General features: G+C 48.1%; 1 protein-coding gene across 5 annotated transcripts in view; it reads right to left on the bottom strand.

The window, feature by feature from the left end:
• LOC137372615 (netrin-G1-like) overlaps window positions 1–12,569 on the bottom strand; it is a 215,455-nt gene that overhangs the window by 185,305 nt on the left and 17,581 nt on the right. For 2 of the 5 annotated variants that reach the window (XM_068036554.1, XM_068036549.1), the window contains exon 1: window positions 874–1,068. The exons of 1 other annotated variant lie outside the window; for it this stretch is intronic. The gene's annotated coding sequence lies outside the window, so the exon portion shown is untranslated. 2 more of the 5 variants (XM_068036550.1, XM_068036553.1) reach the window with 2 other exon arrangements.

Genomic DNA, 12,569 nt, shown 5'->3' on the forward strand with positions numbered 1-12,569 from the left:
ACATTGCCTGACTTTACTCCTGTCACAGCTCGTCTGCTGAAACTCTCATTTATGCCTTCGTTACCTCTCGACCTGACTATTCCAACACACTCCTGGCCGATCTCCCACATTCGACTCTCCATAAACTTGAGGTCATCTAAACCTCTGCTGCCCCCGTGTCCTAACTCACACCAAGTCCCGTTTCCCTATTATCCCCTGTACTCATTGACCTACACTGGCTCCTGGTCAAACGATTTCACAATTTTAAAATTCTCATCCTTGTTTTCAACTCCCTCTATGGTTCTCACCCCTCTCCATCTCTGTAATCTCCTCCAGCCCTACAACCCTCCGCGATCTCTGCACTCCTCCAATTCTGGCCTCTTCAGCATCCCCGAATTTAATCACTCCACCATTGGCGGCCGTGCCTTCAGCTGCCTGGGTCCGAAGCTCTGGAATTCCCTCCCTAAACCTCTCCGACTCTCTACCTCTCTCTCCTCCTTTAACAAACTCCTTAAAACCTCCCTCTTTAACTTAGCTTTTGTTCACCTGTCCCATCATCTCCTGCCAAGCACCTTGGGATGTTTTACTCTGTTAAAGGCGCTATAGAAATGCAAGTTGTTGTTGTACAGTGTGAACATTCATCCTATAGAATACACTAACCCTCCGATTTCATCGTCAAATTTCTTTTCCAATGTCTGCAATCCTCAGATCCAATGTCTAGCAGCCTCTTGTAGTAAAACACCATCTAGACTGTGCCCAGAGTCTCCCTGTGAATTGTACAGACAGGAAGGAGGCTGATCCCGGAGCAAACCCGCAATCACTGCTGCAAACAGGAGGCAATCCCGGGAGAGCGGAGCCACAGGGACATCCATCCCGGGACAGAGTCTCACTTACACCGGGCAACAGCAGCCAGTTCCGCACGGGGACAAATCCCGGAGGCGGCTCCGCAATTCACAGCAACAAGTTCAGCAGAATCTTCAATCACAGCTCCGGGTGCGGAAAGATCCCACTGCAGACTGACTCCGGATCCAAACCGGAGCAGAGAGAGCAGCAAATCCCAGTCCCGGAGCAGCAGTGACTGCAAAAAGGTGTCAAAGAATCAAGAGACTGGGAGAGGGAGGGAGGGGGAGAGAGAGGCGGAGAGAGAGAGGGAGGCGGAGAGAGAGAGGGAGGGATGGAGGGGAAGAGAGGGAGGGAAGGGGAGATAGGAGGAGAGAGGGAGGGGGAGGGGGGGCAAGGGAAAAGGAGGCAGAGGCTGAGGGAGGGGGAACAAGGGGAGAGAGTGGGGAGGGGAAGAGAGGGGGGATGGAGGGGGAGAGATGGAGGGAAGGGGAGATAGGAGGAGAGAGGGAGGGGGGAGAGAGGGAGGGGGAGGGGGGGCAAGGGAAAAGGAGGCAGAGGCTGAGGGAGGGGGAACAAGGGGAGAGAGTGGGGAGGGGAAGAGAGGGGGGATGGAGGGGGAGAGGTGGCGGGGAGAGGGAGGCAGAGGGAGGGGGAATAGGGGGGAGAGTGGGGAGGGGAAGGGAGCGAGGGTGAGGGAGGGAGGGAGAGGGAAGTAGTGGAGGGGAGAGAGGGGTGGGAGAGAGGAAAGCAGGGAGAGAGGGAGAGGAGAGGGGGAAGGCAAGAGAGAGTGGGAAAGTGAGAAAGACAAAGAGGGAGAGATATAGAATTGGGGAAAGAATGGAAATGTAGAAAGAGAGAAAAAATGATAGATGCAGATAAAGAGATGGAGCGAGATGAAGGGATGAAGGGAGATGAAGAGATCGTGGGAGGTGAAGGGATGGAGGGAGATGAAAAGATGGAGGGAGATGCAGGGATGGAGGGAGATGAAGAGATCGTGGGAGGTGAAGGGATGGAGGGAGATGAGGAAATGGAGGGAGATGAAGGGATGGAGAGAGATGAAGGGATGGAGGGAGGTAAAGGGATGGAGGGAGATGAAGGGATGGAGGGAGATGAAGGGATGGTGGGAGGTGAAGGGATGGAGGGAGATGAGGAGATGGAGGGAGATGAAGGGATGGAGAGAGATGAAGGGAGGTAAAGGGATGGAGGGAGATGAAGGGATGGAGGGAGATGAAGGGATGGAGGGAGATGAAGAGATGGTGGGAGGTGAAGGGATGGAGGGAGATGAGGAGATGGAGGGAGATGAAGGGATGGAGAGAGATGAAGGGATGGAGGGAGGTAAAGGGATGGAGGGAGATGAAGGGAGATGAAGAGATGGAGGGAGATGAAGGGATGGAGAGAGATGAAGGGATGGAGGGAGGTAAAGGGATGGAAGGAGATGAAGGGAGGGAGGGAGGTGAAGGGATGGAGGGAGATGAAGAGATGGATGCAGATGAAGAGATGGAGGGAGATGAAGGGATGGGGGAAGTGAAGGGATGGAGGGAGATTAAGGGATGGAGGGAGATGAAGGGATGGAGGGTGATGGAGGGATGGAGGGAGATGAAGAGATGGAGGGAGATGAAGGGATGGAGAGTGATGAAGGGATGGAGGGAGATGAAGGGATGGAGGGAGATGAAGGGATGGAGGGAGATGAAAGGATGTAGGGAGATGAAGGGATGGAGGGAGACGAAGAGATGGAGGGAGAGGATGGGACGGAGGGAGATGAAGGGATGGAGGGAGATGAAGAGATGGAGGGAGAGGATGAGATGGAGGGATATGAAGGGATGGAGGGAGATGAAGGAATGGAGGGAGATGAAATGGAGGGAGATGAAGGGATGGAGGGAGATGATGGGATGGAGTGAGAGGAAGGGAATAAGGGAGACGAAGAGATGGAGGGAGACGAAGAGATGGAGGGAGACGATGGGATGGAGGGAGACGAAGGGATGGAGGGAGACGAAGGGATGGAGGGAGATGAAGAGATGGAGGGAGATGAAGGGATGGAGGGAGATGAAGAGGTGGAGAGTGATGAAGGGATGGAGGGAAATGAAGGGATGGAGGGAGATGAAGGGATGGAGGGAGATGAAGGGATGGAGGGAGATGAAGAGGTGGAGGGGGATGGAGGGAGATGAAGGGATGGAGGGAGATGAAGAGGTGGAGGGGGATGGAGGGAGATGAAGGGATGGAGGGAGATGAAGAGGCCCCGGAGCCGCGGACTCACAGATAGAAAAAGAAATGTTAATCGAGGAGCCTGGACTGGAATCGCCGCACCTGAGGATTCCGCGCGGTCCTAAATCCTGCTGAGTATAATGTCTAATTGTCCCACCTGAGGATTCCGCAAGGTCCTAAACGCTGCTGCGTTTCACTGTCCAAATGTCCCACCTGAGGATTCCGCGCGGTCCTAATACCTGCCAAATTTCACAGTCCAATTGTCCCACCTGAGGATTCCGCGCGGTCCTAAAGGCTGCATGAAAAAACATTTCTTCAACCTGTCTGCCCGAATCGAAATGGATGATGTTTTGGGCTGTGAGAAGTGTCCACTGTTATTTATATAAATAAAACATATGCAGAGTAATTACAGTTTGAATCATCTGGGGGAGGGGATGTGTATATCCAGAACTGAGGTTACATATTTGCCTTGATTCAGGGATCGCTCCTGTTGCTGTTTAGAATCTTCCCAGCAGAGAATTTGAACATTACAGCGCAGTACAGGCCCTTCGGCCCTCGATGTTGCGCCGACCTGTGAAACCATCTGACCTACACTATTCCATTTTCATCCATATGTCTATACAATGACCACTTAAATGCCCTTAAAATTGGTGAGTTTACGACTGTTGCAGGCAGGGCGTTCCACGCCCCTACTACTCTCTGAGTAAAGAAACTACCTCTGACATCTGTCCTATATCTATCACCCCTCAACTTGAAGCTATGTCCCCTCGTGTTTGCCATCACCATCCGAGGAAAAAGACTCTCACTATCCACCCTATCTAACCCTCTGATTATCTTATATGTCTCTATTAAGTCACCTCTCCTCCTCCTTCTCTCCAACGAAAACAACCTCAAGTCCCTCAGCCTTTCCCCGTAAGACCTTCCCTCCATACCAGGCAACATCCTAGTAAATCTCCTCTGCACCCTTTCCATAGCTTCCACATCCTTCCTATAATGCGGTGACCAGAACTGCACGCAATACTCCAGGTGCGGTCTCACCAGAGTTTTGTACAGCTGCAGCATGACCTCGTGGCTCCGAAACTCGATCCCCCTACTAATAAAAGCTAACACACCATATGCCTTCTTAACAGCCCTATTAACCTGGGTAGCAACCTTCAGTGATTTATGCACCTGGACACCAAGATCTCTCTGCTCATCTACACTACCAAGAATCTTCCCATTAGCCCAGTACTCTGCATTCCTGTTACTCCTTCCAAAGTGAATCACCTCGCACATTTCCGCATTAAACTCCATTTGCCATCTCTCAGCCCAGCTCTGCAGCCTATCTATGTCCCTCTGTATCCTACAACATCCTTCGGCACTATCCACAACTCCACCGACCTTAGTGTCATCCGCAAATTTACTAACCCACTCTTCTACACCCTCTTCCAGATCATTTATAAAAATGACAAACAACAGTGGCCCCAAAACAGATCCTTGCGGTACACCACTAGTAACTAAACTCCAGGATGAACATTTGCCATCAACCACCACCCTCTGTCTTCTTTCAGCTAGCCAATTTCTGATCCAAAGCTCTCAATCACCTTCAACCCCATACTTCCGTATTTTCTGCAATAGCCTACTGTGGGGAACCTTATCAAACGCCTTACTGAAATCCATATACACCACATCCACTGCTTTACCCTCATCCACCTGTTTGGTCACCTTCTCGAAAAACTCAATAAGGTTTGTGAGGCACGACCTACCCGTCACAAAACCGTGCTGACTATCGCTAATGAACTTATTCCTTTCAAGATGATTATAAATCCTGTCTCTTATAACCTTTTCCAACATTTTACCCACAACCGAAGTAAGGCTCACAGGTCTATAATTACCAGGGCTGTCTCTACTCCCCTTCTTGAACAAGGGGACAACATTTGCTATCCTCCAGTCTTCCGGCACTACTCCTGTCGACAATGACGACATAAAGATCAAGGACAAGGGCTCTGCAATCTCCTCCCTAGCTTCCCAGAGATTCCTAGGATAAATCCCATCTGGCCCAGGGGACTTATCTATTTTCACACTTTCCAAAATTGATAACACCTCCTCCTTGTGAACCTCAATCCCATCTAGCCTAGTAGCCTGAATCTCAGTATTCTCCTCGACAACATTTTCTTTCTCTACTGTAAATACTGACACAAAATATTCATTTAACGCTTCCCCTATCTCCTCTGATTCCACACACAACTTCCCACTACTATCCTTGATTGGCCCTAATCTAACTCTAGTCATTCTTTTATTCCTGATATACCTATAGAAAGCCTTAGGGTTTTCCCTGATCCTATCCGCCAATGACTTCTCGTGTCCTCTCCTTGCTCTTCTTAGCTCTCCCTTTAGATCCTTCCTGGCTAGCTTGTAACTCTCAAGCGCCCTAACTGAGCCTTCACGTCTCATCCTAACATAAGCCTTCTTCTTCCTCTTGACAAGCGCTTTAACTTCTTTAGTAAACCACGGCTCCCTCGCTCGACAACTTCCTCCCTGCCTGACAGGTACATACTTATCAAGGACACGCAGTAGCTGCTCCTTGAATAAGCTCCACATTTCGACTGTGCCCATCCCCTGCAGTTTCCTTCCCCATCCTACGAATCCCCCTCTATACAGGGCTATGGGGAAGGAGCAGGGCACTCGGCCTTTTTAGATAACTCTTTGAAAGAGCCAGCACAGGCACGATGGGCCAAATGGCCTTCTCTGTGCTGTGACGTTCTCTGGAAGGAGTAAACACAGTAACTTTGCGGTGAGGGGTTTTGGACCGTTTCTGCCTGCAGCCTCCTCTCCGCCCCCAAAATTTAACTCGAGAAATAAAAGCAAATCTGGCAGCTTTAAGAGCGATGCAGAGCAAGGCTAGTCAGCCCATGTAATCCTACAAATTCTCCAGCCCCATTCGTCACACCCTCCCACTGTCCCTTGTGAATAGTCCCCGAGGTTTCAATCCCACTCCACTGCCTCGGGGCACATTTCACATTTTGATCACTCTTGGTGTGAAGAGTCTCCTGGCACCAGTCCTGAACCTGCCTTTTCCCGGTCTCTACCAGTGTATCCTAGTCAGGCAGTCACTGTTTAACTTCGAATAGTGACTCGGGATTAACGTTCTCCATTCCACATAGTATCATATACCGTGTAAGATCCTGTCTCATTCATCTTAAGAGAAAGAGAGGAATAGAGACAGAGAAACAGATCCTGTCCCCCAAGTAGCACTGCTCCCACACAGACAGAGCTCATTCCTATTCACAGTATCATTACAACGACAGTTTATTTAACTGGAAAACATCACCTCACGCTAAAGTAAAAGCAAAATACTGCGGATGCTGGAAATCTGCAATAAAAACAAGAAATGCTGGAAATACTCAGCAGGTCTGGCAGCATCTGTGGAGAGAGAAACAGAGTTAACATTTCAGGTTCAGGCCACACTAAAGGCCTGCGACCCGACCCGAACCCGATGGGACCCGACGACATGTTGGGTTCGGGTCGGGTCGGGTCAAACATCCGGGTCCCGCTTTGGGCTTGGGTCAGGTCGGGCCAGATCGGACCCGCTCCATCACCACCTCAGGTAAGTGACTTTAATGTTAATTTACTTTTTGGACTTTAAAGGTGGTTTTGTTACAGTTATTTTCAGCTTGTGCAGGTAAGGAACAAAGTGAAAAATGGATGGGGAGGCAGTGGCGTAGTGGTATTGTCACTGGACTAGTAACCCAGACACCCAGGGTATTGCTCTGGGGACATGGGTTCGAATCCCACCACAACAGAAGGTGGAATTTGAATTCAATTAATAAATCTGGAATTAAAAGCTAGTCTAATGATGGCCATGAAACCATTGTCGATTGTTGTAAAAACCCATCTGGTTCACTAATGTCCTTCAGGGAAGGAAATCTGCCGTCCTTACCTGGTCTGGCCTACATGTGACTCCAGACCCACAGCAATGTGGTTGACTCTTACATGCCCTCTGAAATGGCCTAGCAAGCCACTCAGTTGTACCTAACTGCTACAAAGTCAATAAAAAGGAATGAAACCGGACGGACCACCCGGCATCGACCAAGGCACCGGAAACGACAACGGCAAACCCAGCCCTGTCAACCCTGCAAAGTCCTCCTTACTAATATCTGGGGGCTTGTGCCAAAGTTGAAAGAGCTGTCCCACAGACTAGTCAAGCAACAGCCTGACATAGTCATACTCACAGAATCATACCTTACAGACAATGTCCCAGACACTGCCATCACCATCTCCAGAGGTGGTGGTACAGTGGTATACAGTGGGGAGGGAGTTGCCCTGGGAGTCCTCAACATCCACTCTGGACCCCATGAAGTCTCATGGCATCAGATCAAACATGGGCAAGGAAACCTCCTGCTGATTACCACCTATCACCCTCCCTCAGCTGATGAGTCAGTACTCCTCCATGTTGAACACCTGTTGGAGGAAGCACTGAGGGTGGCAAGGGTGCAGAATGTACTCTGGGTGGGGGATTTCAATGTCCATCACCAAGAGTGGCTCGGTAGCACCACTGCTGGCCGAGTCCTGAAGAACACATCTGCTAGAATGGGTCTGCGGCAGGTGGTGAGGGAACCAACAAGACGGGAGAACATACTTGACCTTGTCCTCACCAATCTGCCTGCTGCAGATGGTTCTGTCCATGACTGTATTGGTAGGAGTGACCACTGCACAGTCCTTGTGGAGACGAAGTCCCGCCTTCACATTGAGGATGCTGTCCATCGTGTTGTGTGGCACTATCACCGTGCTAAATGGGATAGATTTCGAACAGATCTAGCAATGCAAAACTGGGCATCCGTGAGGCGCTGTGGGCCATCATCAGCAGCAGAATTGTACTCAACCACAATCTGTAACCTCATGGCCCTGTATCTCCCCCACTCTACCATTACCATCAAGCCAGGAGACCAATCCTGGTTCAATGAAGACTGCAGGAGGGCATGGCAGGAGCAGCATCAGGCATACCTCAAAATGAGGTGTCAACCTGGTGAAGCTACAACCCAGGACTACTTGCATGCCAAACTGTATAAACAGCATGCAATAGACAGAGCTAAGTGATCCCATAACCAACAGATCAGATCTAAGCTCTGCAGTCCTGCCACATCCAGCCGTGAATGGTGGTGGACAATTAAACAACTAACTGGAGGAGGTGGCTCCACAAATATCCCCATCCTCAATGATGGGGGAGCCCAGCACATCAGTGTGAAAGATAAGGCTGAAGCATATGCAACAATCTTCAGCCAGAAGTGCCAAGTTGATGATCCATCTCGGCCTCCTCCTGAAGTCCCCAGCATCACAGACGCCAGACTTCAGCTACTTGAATTCACTCCGTGTGATTATTAAGAAATGACAGAAGGCACTGGATACTGCAAAGGCTATGGGCCCTGACAATATTCCAGCAATAGTACTGAAGACCTGTGCTCCAGAACTTGCCGCGCCCCTAGCCAAGCTGTTCCAGTACAGCTACAACACTGGCATCTACCCTGCAATGTGGAAAATTGCCCAGGTATGTCCTGTACACAAAAAGCAGGACAAGTCTAACCCGGCCAGTTACTGCCCCATCAGCCTACTCTCAATCATCAGTAAAGTGATGGAAGGTGTCATCAACAGTGCCATAAAGCGGCACTTGCTTAGCAATAACCTGCTCAGTGATGTTCAGTTTGGGTTCTGCCAGGGCCACTCAGCTCCTGATCTTATTTCAGCCTTGGTTCAAACATGGGCAAAAGTGCGGAACTCAAGAGGTGAGGTGAAAGTGACTGCCCTTGACATCAAGGCAGCATTTGACCGAGTATGGCATCAAGGAGCTCTAGCAAAACTGAGGTCAATGGGAATCAGGGGGAAAACCCTCTGCTGGCTGGAGTCATACCTAGTGCAAAGGAAGATGGCTGTGGTTACATATGAGATAGAAGCAGGAGTAGGCCATTCTGCCCTTCAAGCCTGCCCCGCCATTCAATAAGATCATGGCTGATCTGTCCCAGGCCTCAACTCCTCTTTCGGGCCTGCTCCGCATACCCCTCGACTCCCCGAGATTTCAAAAATCTATCTACCTCCTCCTTAAATACATTTAGTGATCTAGCCTCCACAACTGTCTGAGGTAGAGAATTCCAGAGATTCACCACCCTCTGAGAGAAGAAATTCCTTTGCATCTCAGTTTTAAATGTGTGCTCCATTATTCTGTAATTATGTCCCCTAGTTCTAGATTCCCCCACTAGTGGAAACATCTTCTCAACATCTACCCTGTGAAGCCCCCTTAAAATCTTACATGTTTCAATAAGATCACCTCTCATTCTTCTAAACTCCAATGAATAAAGGCCTAACCTGTTTAGCCGTTCTTGATAAGACAACCCCTTCATCCCAGGAATCAGCCTAGTGAACCTTTTCTGAACTGCCTCCAATGCTAGTATATCCTTCTTTAAATGCGGGGACCAAAACTGTACACAGTTCTCCAGGTGTGGCCTCACCAACACCCTGTACAGTTGTAACAAGACTTCCCTATTTTTAAACTCTAACCCCCGAGCAATAAAGGCCAAAATTCCATTTGCCTTCCTAATTACTTGCTGCACCTGCATGCTAACCTTTTGTGTCTCATGTACAAGAACACCCAGATCCCTCTGTACTGCAGTATTTTGTAGTCTTTCTCCATCTAAATAATAATCTGCCTTTTTATTCTTCCTACCAAAGTGGATGACCTCACACTTTCCCACATTGAACACCATCTGCCAAGTTTTTGCCCACTCACTTAACCTATCTATATCCCTTTGCAGATTCTTTGTGTCCTCATCACAACATGCCTTCCCACACATTTTCGTATCGTCAGCAAACTTAGATACACGTCACTCTGTCCCTTCCTCCAAGTCATGAATATAGATAGTAAATAGTTGAGGCCCTAGGACCGATCCTTGTGGCACCCCACTAGTTACGGCTTTCCAACCTGAAAAAGACCCATTAATCCCGACTGTCTGCCTTCTGTGTGTTAGCCAATCCTCAATCCATGCCAACACATTACCCCCAATACCCTGAGCTCTTATTTTGTGCAATAACTTTTTATGTGACACCTTATTGAATGCCTTCTGAAAATCCAAATACACAACATCTACCAGTTCCTCTTTATCCACTCTGCTTGTTATATCCTCAAAGAACTCCAACAAATTTGTCAAACATGATTTCCCTTTCATAAAACCATGTTGACTCTGTTTGATTGCATTATGTTTTTCTAAATGTCCTGCTATTTCTTCCTTAGTAATGGACTCTAGTATTTTCCCAGGACTAATGTTAAGCCAACTGGTCTGTAGTTTCCTGTTTTCTGTCTCTCTCCTTTCTTGAATAGGGGTGTCACATTAGCGGTTTTCCAATCCATTGGTACCCTACCGGAATCCAGTGAGTTTTGGTATATTATGACCAATGCCACCACTATCTCTGCAGCCACTTCCTTTAAAACCCTTGGGTGCAGGCCATCAGGTCCTGGCGACTTGTCTGCCCTTAGTCCCATCAGTTTGTCCAGCACCTTTTCCCCCATGATAGGGATTGTTACAAATTCCTCCCTCCCATTTTCACCTTGCTCATCTATTATTGTTGGGATGTTTATCGTGTCCTCCACCGTGAAGATCGATGCAAAATACTGGTTTAAATTATCTGCTATTTCCCTGTTCCCTGTTATTAATTCCCCAGTCTCATCCTCTAAGGCTCCCACACTTACTTTAGCTACTCTCTTCCTTTTTATATACCCGTAGAAGCTCTTACTGTTTGTTTTTATATTTCTTGCCAATTTACCCTCATAATCAATTTTCTTCCTCTTTAATAGTTTTTTAGTCATCCGTTGCTAGTTTCTAAAACATTCCCAATCCTCTAGCCTACCACTCATTTTCGCCGCTATGTACGCCTTTGTTTTTGATTTGATACTCTCCTTAACTTCCTTTGTTATGGGATTGAAGGCCGATAAATCCCCGGGGCCTGATGGTCTGCATCCCAGAGTACTTAAGGAAGTGGCCCTAGAAATAGTGGATACATTGGTTGTCAACTTCCAAGATTCTATAGACTCTGGAACAGTTCCTACAGATTGGAGGGTAGCTAATGTAACCCCACTATTTAAAAAGGGAGGTAGAGAGAAAACAGGGAATTATAGACCAGTCAGCCTGACGTCAGTAGTGGGGAAAATTCTAGAGACCATTATCAAAGATTTTATAGCAGAGCACTTAGCGAACAGTGGTAGAATCAGACAGAGTCAGCATGGATTTATGAAAGGGAAATCATGCTTGACAAATCTACTAGAATTCTTTGAGGATGTAACTAGTAGAGTTGATGAGGGGAGCCAGTGGATGTGGTTTATTTGGACTTTCAGAAGGCTTTCAACAAAGTTCCACATAAGAAATTAACATGTAAAATTAAAGCGCATGGGATTGGGGGTAGTGTATTGCGATGGATAGAAAATTGGTTGGCAGACAGGAAACAAAGAGTAGGGATAAATGGGTCTTTTTCCGAATGGCAGGCAGTGACTAGTGGGGTACCGCAGGGATCGGTGCTAGGACCCTAGCTATTCACAATATATATTAATTATTTAGATGAGGGAACTAAATGTAATATCTCCAGATTTGCAGATGACAAAACTGGGTGGGAGCATGAGTTGTGAGGAGGATACAGAGAGGCTTCAGGGTGATTTGGACAAGTTGAGTGAGTGGGCTAATGCACGGCAGATGCAGTATAATGTGGATAAATGTGAGGTTATCCACTTTGGTAGCAAAAACAGGAAGGCAGATTATTATCTGAATGGCTATAAACTGAGAGAGGGGAATATGCAGCGAGACCTGGGTGTTCTCGTACACCAGTCGCTGAAGGTAAACATGCAGGTGCAGCAGGCGGTAAAAAAGGCAAATGGTATGTTGGCCTTCATAGCGAGAGGATTCGAGTACAGGAGCAGGGATGTCTTGCTGCAATTATACAGGGCCTTGGTGAGGCCGCACCTGGAATATTGTGTGCAGTTTTGGTCTCCTTATCTGAGGAAGGATGTTCTTGCTATAGAGGGAGTGCAGCGAAGGTTTACCAGACTGATTCCTGGGATGGCAGGACTGACGTATGAGGAGAGATTGAGTCAGTCAGGATTATATTCGCTGGAGTTCAGAAGAATGAGAGAGAATCTCATAGAAACCTATAAAATTCTAACAGGACTTGACAGGGTAGATGCAGGAAGGATGTTCCCGATGGTGGGGGAATCCAGAACCAGGGGTCATAGTCTAAGGATACAGGGTAAACCTTTCAAGACTGAGATGAGGAGAAATTTTATCACCCAGAGAGTGGTGAACCTGTGGAATTCATTACCACAGAAAGCAGTTGAGGCCAAAACATTGTATGTTTGCAAGAAGGAGTTAGATATAGCTCTTGTGTTTAAAGGGATCAAATGGTCTGGGGCTAAATCGGGTACAGGTTACTGAGTTGGATGATCAGCCATGATCATAATGAATGGCGGAGCAGGCTCGAAGGGCCGAATGGCCTACTCCTGCTCCTATTTTCTATGTTTCTATGTAACTCCTTTC

Source organism: Heterodontus francisci, chromosome 8, assembly GCF_036365525.1.
Source record: "Heterodontus francisci isolate sHetFra1 chromosome 8, sHetFra1.hap1, whole genome shotgun sequence".
NCBI classification, from domain to species: domain Eukaryota; kingdom Metazoa; phylum Chordata; class Chondrichthyes; order Heterodontiformes; family Heterodontidae; genus Heterodontus; species Heterodontus francisci.